Source organism: Canis lupus, chromosome 16, assembly GCF_048164855.1.
Source record: "Canis lupus baileyi chromosome 16, mCanLup2.hap1, whole genome shotgun sequence".
In the NCBI taxonomy this organism is placed as follows: Eukaryota; Metazoa; Chordata; class Mammalia; order Carnivora; family Canidae; genus Canis; species Canis lupus.
In genome coordinates this window covers 16,519,191-16,536,660 of record NC_132853.1, presented here as the reverse complement: position 1 = coordinate 16,536,660, position 17,470 = coordinate 16,519,191, and the positions used below count along the sequence as shown (strand labels likewise).

The following is a 17,470-nucleotide window of genomic DNA, read 5'->3' as shown; positions in this document are numbered from 1 at the left end:
GCTTCTCCCTCTTCCTCTGCCTCTTTCCCAGCTTGTGCATGTGCTCTCTCTCTTTCACTCACTCTCTCTCTCTCTCAAATAAAATCTTTAAAAAAAGAAAGAAATTCAGTTTAGTTAATATATAGTGTATTATTAATTTCAGGGATAGAATTTAGTGATTCATCAGTTGCCTACTGATCAGTTGCCTAACATCCAGTGCTCATTATATCAAGTGCCCTCTTTAATGCCTATCACCCAATTGGCACATCCCCACCCCCACCTCGCCCATGTAAGATGTGTTTTTAACTTCTGTATAAGCATCACATAATTGCATATGGCCCACTGGTTGAAACAACCCTGTTCCTAGCACAGAGCTCCTAAAAACCCTTGGAAATTCCTAAGTGATGAGAGCAATAAAGGTGTCCTTTGTTGTATTAATGAGCTGACTTTCAGACCATCTCTAAGGATGAGGGCTGGTTGCCAGGGGGAACCAATCATAGGATCAGAGTTTTGGAATTTCCAGTCCTCCTCCATGGAGAAGGAACATGTCTTGAGAAGACAAGGAGCTCGTTTTTGAAAAGTCGAGTTTGGGATGACTGTGGGACATCCAAGTGGAGATATTCAAAACACGCAAGAGTTTATGCAAGCATGAAGCTTGGGGAGAGTTTAGCATGGAGGTATAGTCAGCAGCAGACGCTGGAAGCTGCTAACGCCAGGTGAGTGGATGAAATTGCCTGAGGAAACATGTAGAGTGAGGAGAGCTGTGGGTGTCAGAAAGATCTCTTAACAGCAGAGTAGTTTTGGGGGTGAGGAGGAGCCCTCAAAGGAAGCTGAAGAAGGAGGTCAGGGATATGGGAGGAAAACCACAAGAGAAGACTCACAGAAACCAGTGGCTAACATTTTGAGAAGGCGGCCACAGGCCTGAACCAAAGGCTCTGAAGAAGTCAAGTACAATGATCAACCATCTTGATAGCTGGATTATAGTACTGGCTGTATTACAAGGATGTATTTTTCCAGGATGCAAGGAAGAATTTCCTTAGGACAGTGGTTCTCAAACCTGAGCATGCATCAGATGCTTAAAACATGGTTCTGGGGGCCCCCTGGGTGGCTCAGTCAGTTGGGCATCTGCCTTCCACTCAGGTCATGGTCCCAAGATCCTGGGATCAAGCCCCAAGTCAGGCTCCCTACTCCATGGAGAGTCTGCTTCTCTCTGCCCCCTCCCTGTTCTCTCTGTCTCTCAAGTAAATAAAATATTAAAATAAAAAAGTAAAAATAAAACATAGTTCTGGGACTGTTCCCAGAGATTCTGGTTCAGGAAGTCCGTGGCAGGCCTGAGAATGGGCATTTCTCACAAGTTCCCAGGTGGTGCTGGTGCTGCTGTCCCAGGGCCACACTAAGAAACACCGACTTTGTCAGGGCCATCCTCAGGGGAGTGAGGCACAAGGTTACACTTTCTTGGCAGCCACATGGTGACTCACGGACACAGGGAGAACTAGATCAACAGCTTGTTGGCACTCTAGTCATGGAAGAAACTCCCATAGATAAAGCAAACTAGCAGAGGGTTGAGAAGACAGGCCCCACTGCAGGGGTCCAACCCCTTTCACACATGCTGCTGGAAGGGAAATTGGAATCACTCTGATGAAGAGCAACTTGGTCATAGTCATCAAAATAACATAGGTATATTCCCTTTAGCCCAGCAATCCGCTTCATGGAATTTATTCTACAGATATACCTGTACACATCTGCCCCTGTTCTTCATGAGAGCACCATGTTGAAAAGCAAAAGATTGGAACCCATCTAAATATCCATCAGTAAGGGACTGTTTAAACAAATGGTACACCTACACAGTGGAATAGTATGCAACTTTAAAAAAGAGAAAGAGGGATCCTGGGTGGCACAGTGGTTTGGCACCTGCCTTTGGCCCAGGGAGCGATCCTGGAGACCTGGGATCGAATCCCACGTCAGGCTCCCGGAACATGGAGCCTGCTTCTCCCTCTGCCTTTGTCTCTGCCTCTCTCTCTCTCTCTCTCTCTGTGACTATCATAAAAATAAATAAATAATAAAAAATAAATAAAAAAGAGAAAGACCAAACCAATGTAGAAGTTTCTCCAAGACATTTTGTTAAGTGAAAGCAGCAAGGCACAGAACAGGGTGTAGAGTATGTACCTTTTGTGTAAAAGGTGGAAAAGAAGAATATATATTTGCACATACTTGCATTTATTTGCAAGTATAAAGAAGTACTCGAAAGATACATGAGAAATTAATATGAGTGGTTTCAGAGGCAGGGATGGGATAGGACTAGAAGGTTGGAAAACAGTGGTAGGAGGCAAACTTTTATTGAATACTTATTTATGCTTTTTTTTTTAAAGGTTTTATTTATTTATTCATGGAGATGCAGAGAGAGAGAGAGGCAGAGACATAGGCAGAGGGAGAAGTGGGCTCCATGCAGGGAGCCTGATGCGGACTAGATCCTAGGACCCCAGGATCAGGACCTGAGCCAAAGGCAGATAGATGCTCACTCACCGGGCCACCCAGGAGCCCCCTTGCTTATGCTTTGTAAAAAACATCCAGATCAGGGCACCTGGGTGGCTCAGTCAGTCAAGTGACTGCCTTTGGCTCAGGTCATGATCCCAGGGTCCTGGGATCGAGCCCCGTGTTGGGCTCCATACTCAGTGGGTAGTCTGCTTCTCCCTCTCCCTCTAATCCTCCCCTCTCTCAAATGAATAAATTTTTAAAAAATCTTTTTAAAAAATCAAAAACATTTGGATCATGTGACTCTATTATCTTTTTTTAACAGACTATTTTCTTAGAGCAGTTTTAGATTCACAGCAAAATTGAGCAGAAGGTACAGAGATTTTCCATATACCCCTGCCCCTATATATGCAGTGCCTCCCCCATTAACACCATCCCTCACCGAAGCGATAACATTTGTTGTAGTCAACGCACCTAGGCTGATAGAGCAATAATCACCCGAAGTCCACAATTTACATTAGTGTTCATTCTTGGTGTTGTACATTCTACAGGTTTGGACAAACGTATAATGACATGTAGCCATCATCATAGTATCACACAGAGAGCAGTCTCATTGTCCTAAAAATCCTCTTTGCTCTGCCTATTCATCCCCTACCCCCCAGCCCCTGGCAACCACCTTTTTTAAATTAAAAAAAAATTGTAAAGATTTTATTTATTCATTTGACACAGAGAGAGATTGAGCACAAGCAGGGGGAGCAGCAGGGAGAGGAAGAGGGAGAAGCAAGTTCCCTGCTGAGCAGGGAGCCTGACTCTGGAGCTCAGCACCAGAACCCCAGGATCATGACCTAAGCCAAAGGCAGACGTCCAACCAACTGAGCTACCCAGGTGCCCCTACATTAAAATTTTTACATTATTTTAAAGAATGGAACACAGTTTCTTTTTTTTTTTTTTAAAGAATTTATTTATTCATGGGAGAAACGGAGAGAGAGAGAGAGAGAGAGAGAGAGAGAGAGAGAGAGATTGGCAGAGACACAGGCAGAGGGAGAAGCAGGCTCCATGCAGGGAGCCTGACGTGGGACTCGATCCCAGTTCTCCAGGACCACGCCCTGAGCTGAAGGTGGTGCTAAACCACTGCACCACCTGGGCTGCCCCTGGAACACAGTTTCTTAAGCCATAATGTCTGGGTTTGAATCTCCTCCCTACCAGGGCTGGATGACCCATGGCAAGTTGATTAACCTGCTCAAGCCTCTGTTTTCTAATCCTAAAGTTGGGGCTGCACATAGTGTCTATGTTATAAGACTGCTGGAAGATTAAATCAGGTAAAACTTGAGAAGTATTGGGCAGAGCCCCTGGCACTTGGTAAGCACATATCCGAGTACACACTGTCACTGTGGTTATTGTCACCTCCGAGCAAGTAGCCTCCCTTGTCCCGGCGTGCACCTGACATTGCAAGTTCCAAGAGAAATCTGATTGGCTGATGTTGTTACGATGCATCAATGTACGATGCATCAACCCCTTATGATGCAGGGATGCAGCATCCCTGTTGGACAGACTATCACAGGCTCATATGTGGGGGGTGGTTGTTCTGTGTCCAGCCTGTCTATAGCCACTTTGAGCTTGGGCCCCATTTCCAGAACCAACCTATGAGTGCCAGAGGAGTAGTTCAGTCACATGACCTAGAGCAAAGCAAGAAATCCCCAGAAAGTCACCACATTCCTCAGAGCAGGACTCTGGCAGTAGTTGACATGCAGAACTGTTTGATTCATTCAATAACATTGGTTTGAACAGAAAGACAATAGAGGAAGAAAATGCAGCAATAAAGGATTAAAACAATCTATTACTATTGCTATAGGGTTTTTGTGAGAATTAATTGAATCAATCCACATACAGGACTTGGCCTAAATACTAGATATATTGTAAGCCTTCAATGTATGATATAGCCTTGAGGAGGAAGAGGGAGAGGGTGACAGCCGTTATCAGGTCTACGTAAGGCTCACGAACTACAGGTAGAATCATGGGAGAGGGAGAACATGGACAGGAGTTGTGCTCAAGAGAGAGGGACATTAGGTTTAAGGTTTCAAAGCAGGAGCAGTTCCTAGGGGTATAACAGTCCCGGATGAGGTCCTGGAGGTGGGAGTGTGATGTGCATACACCTGACCACACCGTCCCCCATACATCTACAGATAGATTCAGTGTCCAAGCTTGCCCTTTTCCGGGACTCCAGGAAGGGGCCAGTGTTTGTGGCCCTCCTGTCCTGGAGAAGGATGGAGAAGGAGCGCTCCCCAGAGCAGACGCGTGGCACACGCGGGTGACTGATGTGGGCTTGGGCTGCGGGGGAGGTTCCAGAACAGTAGGCTATTTTTAGGCTGGCACAGATGCCCAATTCCCAGCGAGGGAGGGGGCGTGGTAGGTGGGAAGCGATCTTGCTTTCATCGTTTATTATTTGATTAACCACTGAGGATGCTGTGTGCAGTGAGCATCACCCGGTTTCACCGCTAGGTTTCCATTTCCCCCAATTCCTTCCTGCTTGTTACATCAGAAACAACCTTCTCCCCCAAGGGCTGGAGAAGGGTCAGGGAGAAGAGAAGTGACAATGAATGAGGGCAAGGAAGGGATAAATATTCCATCCTGCCCTATCAGCAGTGGGAGTTGGTCCAAAAAAACACTTAGCCTCACAAATTGCTCATTTATCCTCCCTGTAGTGAGTTTGCTCCAAATGGTTTGGAAAACTATTGCTTCTAATCAAAGGCGTCAGGCCTGTTGCTGGAAGGAGGCCAGCATGGGCCCAGCAGGAGTCTGAATTGCGCCTGGAATCATTATCTTTATCTAGTCCAACGTTTTAGTGGTAGGTTTTTGTTTGGTTTCAATGTGAGATGGTTAGGTCATTATTTGTTAAATTATAGCTTTTAATTAGCAGATCTATTGAAATGAAAAGCCTGAGAGAGGCTCACATGCCTTGAAATTTTGTTTGGAATTTATAATTATCGCTGTTTGGAAAAGATTAGTTGGGGGCGTTAAAGTCTTTCTTTTAAGAAAATCCTCAAATTATATACTGTTGGGGGGTTTGGCGGGGGATGCCAGTAAGCTACACATACCTCTTACAAGTGGTGCTATCTGTATCATTACCCACACCCAGGGTCCTTTTATTTGCAGAAAAGGAGGGGGACAGATGTTTTATAACAATTCATGTAACTTTTCTCAGGGTGAGCCTAAAATGGAATTGAAGTGGGTAATGAGTTGGTCGGTAGAGTGGGTAGCCAGGGCTACAGATGGAGTTTTTTTTTTTACCACCACTTGTCCAGTCCTGATTTCTTTCTGATTCTCCCAGGAGGTAGGGGAGATGGGGGTCCCTGAATCAGCCTTGATTTTCTCCCTTTGGGGATTTGCTTTCCGCCTTTAGAAGGAACAAGGAAAGTTCCCTGTTCTGACTTTGAGTCTGAGCGGCCTTCCTCTCACCTGGCTGGGTTGATCCTGCGCTAGTTGCAGTACGGCCTTGGATCCAGCAGGGGGCGCGCCGCCGCCGGATTTGAGAGCTTGCCTCGGGAAACCGCACCCCCACCATCTGCGCAAGGCGGCAGTCTTTCTTCCAGGGTCTTCCTTTTCCTGTAACAGCCGGGTGCAGGTTACGGTCTCGGCGCCTATGGCCTCGGGCTGTGACGGCAGTCGAGGTGGGCGCCCTGCCTTTCTTCCTGCTCTAGGAGAGCATCGCTATTCACTGCACAGGGGCGGAGGCAGCGAGAGGCCCCTAGCATCTGAGTCCTCTCTCCCAAGACGCCTTTGCCTTGCGCCCTGCGGATCCCGTGGACAGCGAGTGGGAAACCTTTCTAGAACATGGGTTGAGCCCACATTCACCGGTCCTCCTCTGACCATCTCTGGCGCTTGGACATCTTGTGCCATTGGACCACAAACCCCATTAGGGCGGAGACCAGAGATGTCCTCTGATCTGTTACCAACACCCAGCATAGGGCCTAACCCACCCACATACGCAAGAATGAATGAGAATGAACGAACGAACGAATGAATGAATTCATGTAAACCATTATTTAAATTATTTTATTCTCAGGCAGCCTGGGTGGCTCAGCGGTTTAGAGCCTGCCTTCAGCCCAAGGTGTAATCCTGGAGACCTAGGATCGAGTCTTGCGTCGGGCTCCCTGCATGGAGTTTGCCTGTGTCTCTGCCTCTCTGTCTCTCATGAGTGGATAAATAAAACCTTTTAAATAAATAAATTTATTCTCTCTTTATGTACTGAGCATATACTCTGCCAGGCATTGGGAAATCAGAGATTAAAAATATAATCCAGGGATCCCTGGGTGGCGCAGCGGTTTAGCGCCTGCCTTTGGCCCAGGGCACAATCCTGGAGACCCGGGATCGAATCCCACGTCGGGCTCCCAATGCATGGAGCCTGCTTCTCCCTCTGCCTATGTCTTTGCTTTTCTCTCTCTCTCTCTGTGTGACTATCATAAAAAATATATTTTTTTATATATATATATTTTATGATATATATATATATATATATATATATATATATATAAAATCCCTGTTTTCAAGGAGATTACAATATGCACACAAGATAGACATGAGAGTGGGCAACAACAATTTGTAGCTTCCTCTAATTAGTAGCTAACTAACTTCATTTAGCCGGCAAAATCACATCAGTCCCATAGTTGATATACATATTCACTGAACATGGCAATATCCTGAAATTCAAGCACTTCTTGATCTTGTGAATGGACTCCCACCTTCTTTTCCAGGGTTGTGAGGGCAGGGCAGGGTTCCAATTCAGATGCCCTCAGTCTCCTATTACTTCAAAGCCCTAAATTACATTCTACATCCTATACTTCCTATGAAACTAGGCCACCTCAGAAAGGTCACTTTTGACCTGAGGCCCTTTGGCTCTGCATCAGGGTCTCTCTATATGAGTTTTCCCTCAGAAGGGGAAATGAGAAAAAAGCCTATTAATAAATAGCACATTGTTTCCTAAAGGGGTTTTGAGCTCTTACTGTTATTGGGATTTTGTTTATTTTGTTCTGATTCTGTTTCAGAGTGTAGATTTGATGCTCCACCTCTCCATATTGCTTTCATCTTTATTCCTAATTATCACATTTACTCCACTTATCGGATTAATCAAAGAGATGAAACCCTCTCCCTTTGGGAGAAAACAGCACAGATAAGCAGCCCAGAAAGAGGAATGGTTTTTGAGGAGCAAATGTCAAATTTTATAGGAGATTAACTTTGGGGATTGGAGGGAGGGTTATCATTATGGCCTGGAGCAACCAGACGCATCTCTAGAGCTCTGATAGCCAAGAAAAGCAGAATAAATGTTTGGGAAGTGGTTAAATACATTTTGATCTCTGAAAAAGGCTAGAGCATGAAATGAGTAAAAGAAAAAACTTTAAAGCTTTCTGACTCTTGCAACAACAAAAACAAAGATTTTAATATTTATACTTTCATAGTATTAAAGTTTACTAGAATTATAATGTTTTAAATCACACAATTGCTCCAGCTCCAGCTGTGTGCGCTGGTGTGAATCAAATACTGTCTGTCATTTAGATTACACTTGTCCCCTCCATAGCTGCTCAGCAAGAGTCCCAATGACTACAATTAAAACCACTGCACTACATGGTTTCATAGGGGAATCCTACCAAACCTTAAAAAAAGAAGATAATCACAGAGCTGTTTACACTGTTACATATTATAGAAAAAGAAGAAAAATTTCCAAAATCTTTAAAAAAATATGATCACAAGACTGATGCCAAACCAGTAAAAGACTTCACTAAATAGATACATGTATCTCAATAATGTTAGTGCAAAAAGTCTAAATGCAACTTTAGTAAATAAAATATAGCATATTAAATCAATATGTCATGACCATATGGGGTTTATTCCAGGAATTCAAGTCGGGTTCAGCATATAAATGCTACTACTAAAACCCAGAATGTCCTCTTTGGGTAGTAGTGGACTGGGTAATTTAGAACACTCCTCTTCACAAAGAAAAAACTGTAAGCTGGACAAAGTACAATAAAATTTTTTAAAAACATCAAAGAGTTAACAAAGTAGGGAATAATTACTGGATGAGATCTGAGAGAAGCAGGAATGCAGACTGGTGAGCAAAGCACTGGGGTCACTTTTTCCAGAAACATTTGCTGAGAGTCTAAAGCGTACCCTGGACAGTCCAACAGGGATGGGGGACAAAAGATGGAATCCATTTAGAGGAGGGACTCTGGCAAACTACTCCATCGTATAGTATTTATTTTATTTTAACTTTTTTTTAAAGATTTTATTTATTTATTTTAGCTAGAGAGAGAACCTGTTAAGCTGGGGGGAGGAGCAGAGAGAAAGGGAGAAGCAGATGCCCCACTAAGCAGGAAGCCTGACTCAGGGCTTGATCCCAGGACCCCAAGATCATGAGCTGAAGGCAGATGCCTAATTGATGGGAGTCACCCAGGCACCCCAATCCTATAGTATTTAATTCGGATAGGATCTAAAACCTCTGGGGGAGTAGACTCATTTCTCAATATATAGTATTGGAACAACTGGGTAGCCCCTGGAAAAACAAAGTTGGTTCCATACTTTACACTTCATATAAGAATAAATTCCAATTGGATTAAAATTTAAAATGGGGAAAAATAAAATCATGAAAGTAATAGAAGAAAGTATGAGGATTCTCTTATAAACTCTGAAGGCAGTAAGGCTTTTCTCATTATATCACAAAATCTAAAAGCTACTAAAAACACATTGATAAATCTGGCTGTATAAAAAATTCTGCAAGGCAAAAAACATAAACAAAGTCATAAGACAAATGACAACCTTGGAAATGTATTTTCAACTTATATTACATGCAAAGGGTTAATTTTCCTAATATTTAAAGAGCTCCTGAAAATTGATGGGAAAAAGATTATAGCTCAAGAGAAAAATGGGCAAAGGATATAAACAGATGGTCTACAGAAAAGAGACACGATTCTTATTATGAAAAGATGCTCAACCCTAGTCATGATAAATGCAAACTAAAACCACACTGAGATGTCATCTTTCACTCATTATGCTAGTAAAAATCCCAACATTTGGTATCACACTCTGTGGACTACTAAACAAACATTCTCATACATTCCTGGTAAACTGACACCCTATATCAAGGGCAATTTGTTAGTATTTATCAAAATTACAAATGCATTATATCCTCTGATCCAGTACCTACTTTCAGAATTCTTTTCTACCAATATCCTTACATGTGTATAAATAGCATTCATATCAGGTTATTCATTCTAATTGTAATGGCAAAAGATAAGAAACAGCTAAATGTTCAATAACAAAACGTTGGTTAAATAAATTATGTTACTTTCATATGTTGGAATATTATACAGCTGTAAAAAGTGACTAAGGAATCTCCTTACATATTTTATGGAAATCTCAGCAAGATACATTCTAATTTTAAAAAGTCAAGGTTCAGGGGATCCCTGGGTGGCTTGGCGGTTTCGTACCACCTTTGGTACAGGGAGTGATCCTGGAGACCCAGGATCGAGTCCCATGTCGGGCTCCCTGCATGGAATTGACCCTCTGCCTGTGTCTCTGCCTCTGTGCCTCTGTGTCTCTCATGAATAAATAAGTAAAATCTTAAAAAAAAAAAAAAGTCAAGGTTCAGAACAGAGTGTTACCATTTGTGTGGAAAAAAAAAAAAAAAAAAAAGAGGGGAAACCATAAAGACTCCACTTCACACTGGTCAGAATAGCCAAAATCAAAAACATAAGAAACAATAAGTGTGGATGTGGATGTGGATTGGATGTGGATGTGGAGAAAAAGGAACCCTCATGCACTGTTGGTGTAGAAAACAGTATGGAGATTCCTCAAAAAATTAAAAATAGAACTACCCTATGATCTAGCAATCACAATACTTGGTATTTGCCCAAAGAATACAAAAACATTAATTCAAAAGAATACGTGCACTCCTATGTTTATTGCAGCATTATTTACAATAGCCAGATTATAAAAGCAGCCCTAGTGTCCATTGATAGTTGAATGAATAAAGAAGAGGTAATATGTACATACACATACTATATTTATATATACAATATATATGTATATGTAGTAATAAATGTATTGTATGCAATGGAATATTATTCAGCCAGAAAAAAAGAATAAAATCTTGCCATTTGCAATGACATGGATGGAACTAGAGAGTACAATGCTAAGCAAATAAGTAAATCAGAGAAAGACAAATACCATATTATTTCAATTACAAGTGGAATTTAAGAAACAAGACAAATAAGCAAAGGAAAGAGAGAGAGAGAGAAACCAAGAAACAGATTTTTAATTATAGAGAACACACTGGTTATCAAAGGGGAGGTGGGTAGGGGGACAGAGGAAGTAGGTGATGGAGATTAAGCAGGGTACTTATCGTGATGAGCACTGAATAATGTATAGAATTGTTGAATCATGTATTGTACACCTGAAATTAATATAATACTGTATACTAACTATACTATAATTCTTTTTTTTTAATTGGGGGGGGGGAAGGGCAGAGGGAAAGAGAGAGAATCCCAAAGCAGCTCTACACACAGTGCAAAGCCCAGCTTGGGGCTTGATCTCACAACTCTGAGATCCTGACTCAAGTTGAAATCAAGAGAAGGATGCATAACCAACTGAGCCGCCCAGGCCTCCCTATACTGGAAATAAACAAAAAATAGAGGGGAAAAATAACATATCCATAATAGCTTGTGTATGCATAACATCTTTTCAGAAGGATAAACAAGAAACTAAAAACAGACTCATCAGTTGGAAGGAACTAAGTGGATGGGAAAAGTGTAAGAGGAAGACTTTTTACTGCCTTTTATTTTTAATGTTTGAATAATATGGATGTCTTGTTTTTTTACATCTCTGGGTGTAACCTTCAGTGTCATGGCCAACTTTCCTAACCCACTAGTAAAGTACCAGATGAATCGTATTCTTATCAACTGGAAGATATTGCTCTGCGTCAAACTTTCTACTGGCCAAAGGCACTGATTTTTTTTTCAAGATCTAATTCATTCATTTGACAGAGAGAGAGAGAGAGAGAGAGAGAACAAGCAGGGGGAGTGGCAGGCAGAGGGAGAGGGAGAAGCAGACTCCCTACTGAGCAGGGAGCCTGACGGGGGCTCAATCCCAGGACCCTGAGATCATAACCTGAGCCAAAGGCAGACACTTAACCAACTAAGCCATCCAGGGGCCCCTAAAGGCACTAATTTCTAAATATCAGTTGGGTTTGGGAAAGGGCTGAGGGGATTTATGAGACAGAATGAAGCTAACAGACCCCTACTTAGATTTTGCCCCTAACTTTGACTTAAAATTTTTTAATTGTAGTAAAACATACATAATACAAAATTTATCATTTTAACCATTTCAAGTGTCCAATTCAGTGGCATTAAGTACATTCCCAAAGTTGTGCAACCATCACCACCATCCATCTCTGGAACTTTTGCACCATCCCAAACAGAAACTCTGTACCCATTAAACAATAACTTCTCCTTTATTCCTTTTCTCAGTCCCAGGGAATCTCTTTTCTACTTTCTCTCTTTAGAAATTTGCCTGTTCTCGGGACCCCTGGGTGGTTCAGTGGTTGAGTGTCTGCCTTCAGCTCAGGGCATGATCTCAGGATCCTGGACCGAGTCCTCCCACATCGGGCTCCCTGTGGGGAGCCTGTTTCTCCCTCTGCCTAGGTCTCTGCCTCTCTCTCTCTTTCTTTCTCTTTCTCTCTCTCTCTCTCAGAGTCTCTCATGAACAAATAAATAAATCTTTACAAAAGGAAGAAATTTGCCTGTTCTAGATAACTCATATAAGTGGAACCATACAATATTTGTCCTTTTGAGTCTGGCTTACTTCACTTAGCCTAACATTTTCAAGGTTCATCTATGTTGCAGTATGTACCAGAATCTCTTTCTTTCTTTTTTTTTTTTTAAGATTGAGTTATTTATTCATGAGAGACACAGAGAGAGGCAGAGACATAGGCAGAGGGAGAAGCAGGCACCTCACAGTGAGCCTGATGTGAGACTCGATCCCGGATTCTGGGATCAGGCCCTGAGCCAAAGGCAGACGCTCAACTGCTGAGCCATCCAGGCATCCTGAATCTCTTTCTTTTTAATGGCTGAATAACATTCCATTTCATGGACGGACTATATTTTATTTATTCATTCATCTGTTGATGGATATTTGGGCTGTTTCCACTTTTTGGCTATTGTGAATAATGCTACCGTGCACGTTGGTGTCCAAGTATCTGTTCGATCTGCTTTCAATTCTCTTGGAAATAAGCATCTGGGAGTGGAATTGCCCTAATTTTGGCTTTTTAAAAAAGATTTTATTTATTTGAGAGAGAGAGAAGGAGCATAAGCGAGCACAGGGAGGTAGGGGTACAGGCAGAGGGAGAGGGAAAAACTCCCTCAGCAGGGAGCCCAGTGTGGGGCTTGATCCCAGGATCCTGGGATCATGACCGGAACTGAAGGCAGACACTTCACTGCCTGAGCCCCTCAGGCTCAGTTTTGGTTTTTAACCAACTGAGCTTATCAGAGAAACACTCCTATGATTAAGATTAAGGACTAGATGTTAAGAATGTGGACTGTGGGGAAAAGCTGGAAGAAAGTTAAAATACAAACAGTTAAGACAGTGTAAGACAGCCAAGCACCTCCTGTATATAAATGCATCACAATCAAATGGCGCAACAGAAATGTGAGACCACAGACCCTAATACTTCCCCTCTGTTTGTGCAGATGATCCACAGATGTGTTGGTATCTCATGTGGGTCTTCATCCCAGGACCATAAGGATTCTAAAAGACTCCCAGCACTCTTTCCTCTGCACCCCTCCATAGGAAGGACAGATGGGTCTGCAGCTTATACCTGCTCTTCATAAATTGGAACCAGGGCTATGCCTCTAACTGTCACAGTTTTTTTGGCAGTCGGCAAAGATGGCCTGTGGTGGCACTCATGTATCACTTGCTAATGAGAACTCTGAAAAAGGCTGCAAGCTTAGTAATTTGCTGATTGCCTCCTGACCGCCTCTGAGAGGGCTTCTGGGCAGGGACACTCCAAATAGCATCAAAACTGTGCGAAGGCACCACTGAATTAGTGAAATAAGCGCTCTCCCCTGCCCACTGGCATCAGTTTTTACTCACCGTGGACAGTGGGTGAGAGGCTATTTTTGAAGCTACTTTCTCTACTTAGAATATTTCAAAACCGTGGGACGGCCCAGGTGGCTCAGCGGTTTAGTGCCGCCTTCTGCCCAGGGTGTGATCCTGGAAACCCAGGATCGAGTCCCGCACCGGGCTCCCTGCATAGAGCCTGCTTCTGCCTGTATCTGTGCCTCTCTCTCTGTGTCTCTTATGAATAAATAAATAAAATATTTGGGGGAATAAAAAGAATATTTCAAAACCCTTCTCCAGTGGGTTGAGCACTCACACTTTCAGATGTGCACTTGGCCACCAACAAGTGCCCATGAGGAGCTCAGCTGCCCCATATTCACCCTGGGTGTCATTCTCACATGGCTTGTGTGCCAGGCAGATGACAGATGAGCCTCATCCTTTTTTTAAAAAAAGATTTTATTTATTTATTCATGAGAGACACAAAGAGAGGCAGAGACATAGACAGAGGGAGAAGCAGGCTCCCTGCAAGGAGCCTGACATGGGAGGATGTGGGACTTGATCCCGGGATGGGGATCACGCCCCAAGCCAAAGGCAGATGCTCAACCGCTGAGCCACCCAGGCGTCCCGAGCCTCGTGCTTATCTACAAAAAGAAAAGAGAGGGATGGCATTTGCAAAAGCAGCCTCCTCTGCCTGGAAGAGGAAGAAATAGGTTGTCTCTTTAGACATCACGTACACATACACACGTACACACATGGCTTCAAGGAAGTTACCAGAGTGTTTTATTTGTTTGTTCATTTAAGTATAAAAAAGTAAATGTTGCAATAGGTCTCAGGTTCTGCTCTGAAGAAGCAGCTACTTCCTTTCGGGGTGGCATTTTTAGTGGACGTGGTATCTGGAGAGGATTACCAACACCAGGGTCATAAGTATCAGTTGATCTTGGGACGCCTGGGTGGCCCCAGCACTAGCCATTTGGAACTGAGCTTAATGCCGCAAGCAGGTTACCCGACGCACCGTCTGGAGCGATTTATATTTTCTCTACACATGTAACTGTTTGAGCAAATGGTATGCTCCACAGATTAATCTGTTGCTTTGTCAGGTGGTACAGCCCACAGTGAGTCGCTATGACTGTCCCTAAGAATAAATACAATTTGCACCCCTCTGAGCTGCATGTTGGTCTCCACAGAAGAATCTGGCAACTCAGTGTCTTCCCTCAAACAGATAACATCAGGCGCATATGCCACTGAACAATGTGTCATTTTTCTTAGCAAGACACACCTTGTTGGGTGAGGTCAGGGGCCTCAGTTTTAGGCCCTATCTGAGTAACAAAATACCCCTAGGCAGTTTTTGTTTGTTTGTTTCTCGCCTTAGCTCTGTGAGAGAAGCTCACCCCTGTGTATCCCATTTTCTTCCCAAAGCTCAGGGTTGGAGATCACTCCCCTACCCCCATCATCCCCACCTCACTGGAGAAGTAGCCTTGGTTAACTTGTCCTTTCTCCTCCCTCTCCCTGTTTTCCTCTCTCTTAGACACAGAAACTAATGCTTATGATCACAAGTGTTAGTCCTTTTAAGCCTTGTCACTATCTTATGAAGTTGGTAATACTATGATCCTTACTCTGCAGATGAGGGAAGTAGGGCACATGTCATTGACTTGTCCAAGGCCACACAGCTAGGAAGGGGCAAGGGTGGTGGTGGTCAGGCCCAGGCTCTCTCTCTGGTTCATAACCACTGTGCTTTTCTGCTTCTCCAGACTACACACACACACACACACACACACACACACCACCCACACTCTCCTGATCCTCTTGTGATCTGGACCCAGCCACCGGAAGCAGGGCATGATTTAGGCTTCTGAGATGTGCGCATTGCCTTTCCTGGACTTCACAGCGCCCTTTCCTGCTTACCCATTCAACAAGTCTCACCTTTCCATGATGATCACGCAGCCCTCCCCTCTGCTGCCCTATCCTCAGCTCCTCCTGCTTTAACTCTTCAATACCCTTTGGCGATGGATCCCTGTGCAGAGGAGCTTGTAAGCTCTTTAGGTGTCAGTCCTCTATCAGTGACACTAGAGAGAGGCTTGCTGATTCAGACTGGGAGCCCCCCGCCCCGCCCAGTCCTGACCCAGGATCCCAGATGGGCAAAAACGGATGGCTATACCGGAGCAGCGTGTTCACTTCTACACTGGGGAGTCTTTCTCTTTCTCTCTCTTTCTCTCTTTCTCTCTTTCCTTTCCTTTCCTTTTTTAAAGATTTTATTTATTTATTCATGAGAGACACAGAGAGAGAGAGAGGCAGAGACGCAGGCAGAGGGAGAAGCAGGCTCCATGCAGGGAGCCCGGTGTGGGACTCGATCCCCGGTCTCCAGGATCACACCCCAGCCAAAGGCGGCGCCAAACCTCTGCGCCACCGGGGCTGCCCCCTCCCCCTTTTTAAAAGGTTTATTTATTTATTCTTGAGAGACACACAGAGAGAGGCAGAGACATAGGCAGAGGGAGCAGAAGCAGGCTCCATGCAGGAAGCCCGATGCAGGACTGGATCCCGGATCCTGGGATCCCTTCCTGAGTGGAAGGCAGACGCTCAACCGCTGAGCCACCCAGGCATCCCAACACTGGGAGGTCTTGTGGTACAAACACAGAAGTGTTTACAAACCTTGCCTTCAAACACAGAAGGGATTTCAAACCATTTGCTCTAATTTCCCCATTTTACAGATGAGGAAACTGAGGGCTACAGGGGTGATGTGGTCTCCCCAAGACACCAGTTGGCCCACTGAAGCCTTGCAAGTCCAGCCCCAGGTCCTCTTCCCTCCACCCCCAGATGATGAAGCACATCATTGTCAGAGTGCAGTGGCCTCTAGCACCAAATGAGGGCAGGCATGTGGTCTGGCTTTCTTCAGAACATAATGGAAAAGATGTGGACACAGGGCAGTGACTGACATCTCTCTCTGCCTCTCAGTCTCAGAATGCCAAGGGCTGTAGGGCAGTGATTCCCAGATGGTGGTGCTCACCCCACAGGGGGGTGGCCCATGAAATGATTTCAGATGGTATCTGTGTTTTTATTTTAAGAGTAATGTACTTATGTTAATGGTCATTAGGGAGGTATACAAGTAGATGCCAAATCTATTAACATTTATCATGCCTGTGTATGACTGTGTAAGAGGGGGCTCAGTAACTAGAAATCCGGTCAACTAAATAGGAGCATGGGGGGATTTGTTAACTGGAAAAAGCCTTCTACGCAGATGACCGAAGTTTGGGAAGTGCTGTTGTGGAGAATACCAACCATTTTACAGAGGCTTAAACCAGGCACTTGCTTCTAGTGAAAAGACACAGTCTCAGCCTCATTAATTACCAAAGAAATGCAAACTCAAATTAGAATGAGATAAAATTTTTCACCTTTCAGATTGATAAAGATTATAAAATTTGTTCTCGCTTCAGCAGCACGTATACTAAATTTGGAAGGACACAGAGAGGATTGGCATGGTCCCTGGGTACAGATGACATGCAAATTGATGACAACTCCTGTGAGGCTGTGGTAGGAGTGATCAAGTTGATGTTTGTGAGAACAGGAGCTCTTTTTTGAGATGGAAATAGGAGAAGGAGAGTAAGTAGAAATTCTGTCATCCTGAATATTAATTGGAAAAGCCACTATAAATTCATCGTGGGCTGAGCTGTTCAGGTGGAGGCTGATGGAGTGGGGCAGTGGAAAGATTCACCTAAAGCAGAACAGAGATAGAAGTTTATTGAATACATGGCAAGGGGGCCGCGTGTAGGACAGCAAGAGAGAGACTGTCTGCCAGGAGGCAGAGCTGGGGGCTGTAGTTCAGGCGGGGCCTGAGGAGGCATGGGAACGCATAGAATTTTCCTTTGTTGGTACATATGCCCTGTTGTACGTTGCCCATTGGTCAGCTAGCACTTGCAGCTAT

General features: G+C 44.0%; 1 non-coding gene across 1 annotated transcript; it reads left to right on the top strand.

Annotated features, from left to right (window-relative positions):
• Positions 1-16,969: 16,969 nt before the first annotated feature.
• On the top strand, positions 16,970-17,076 carry LOC140607624 (U6 spliceosomal RNA). The gene has a single exon (XR_012009584.1). It is a non-coding gene; the product is annotated as a U6 spliceosomal RNA (small nuclear RNA).
• Positions 17,077-17,470: the final 394 nt, after the last annotated feature.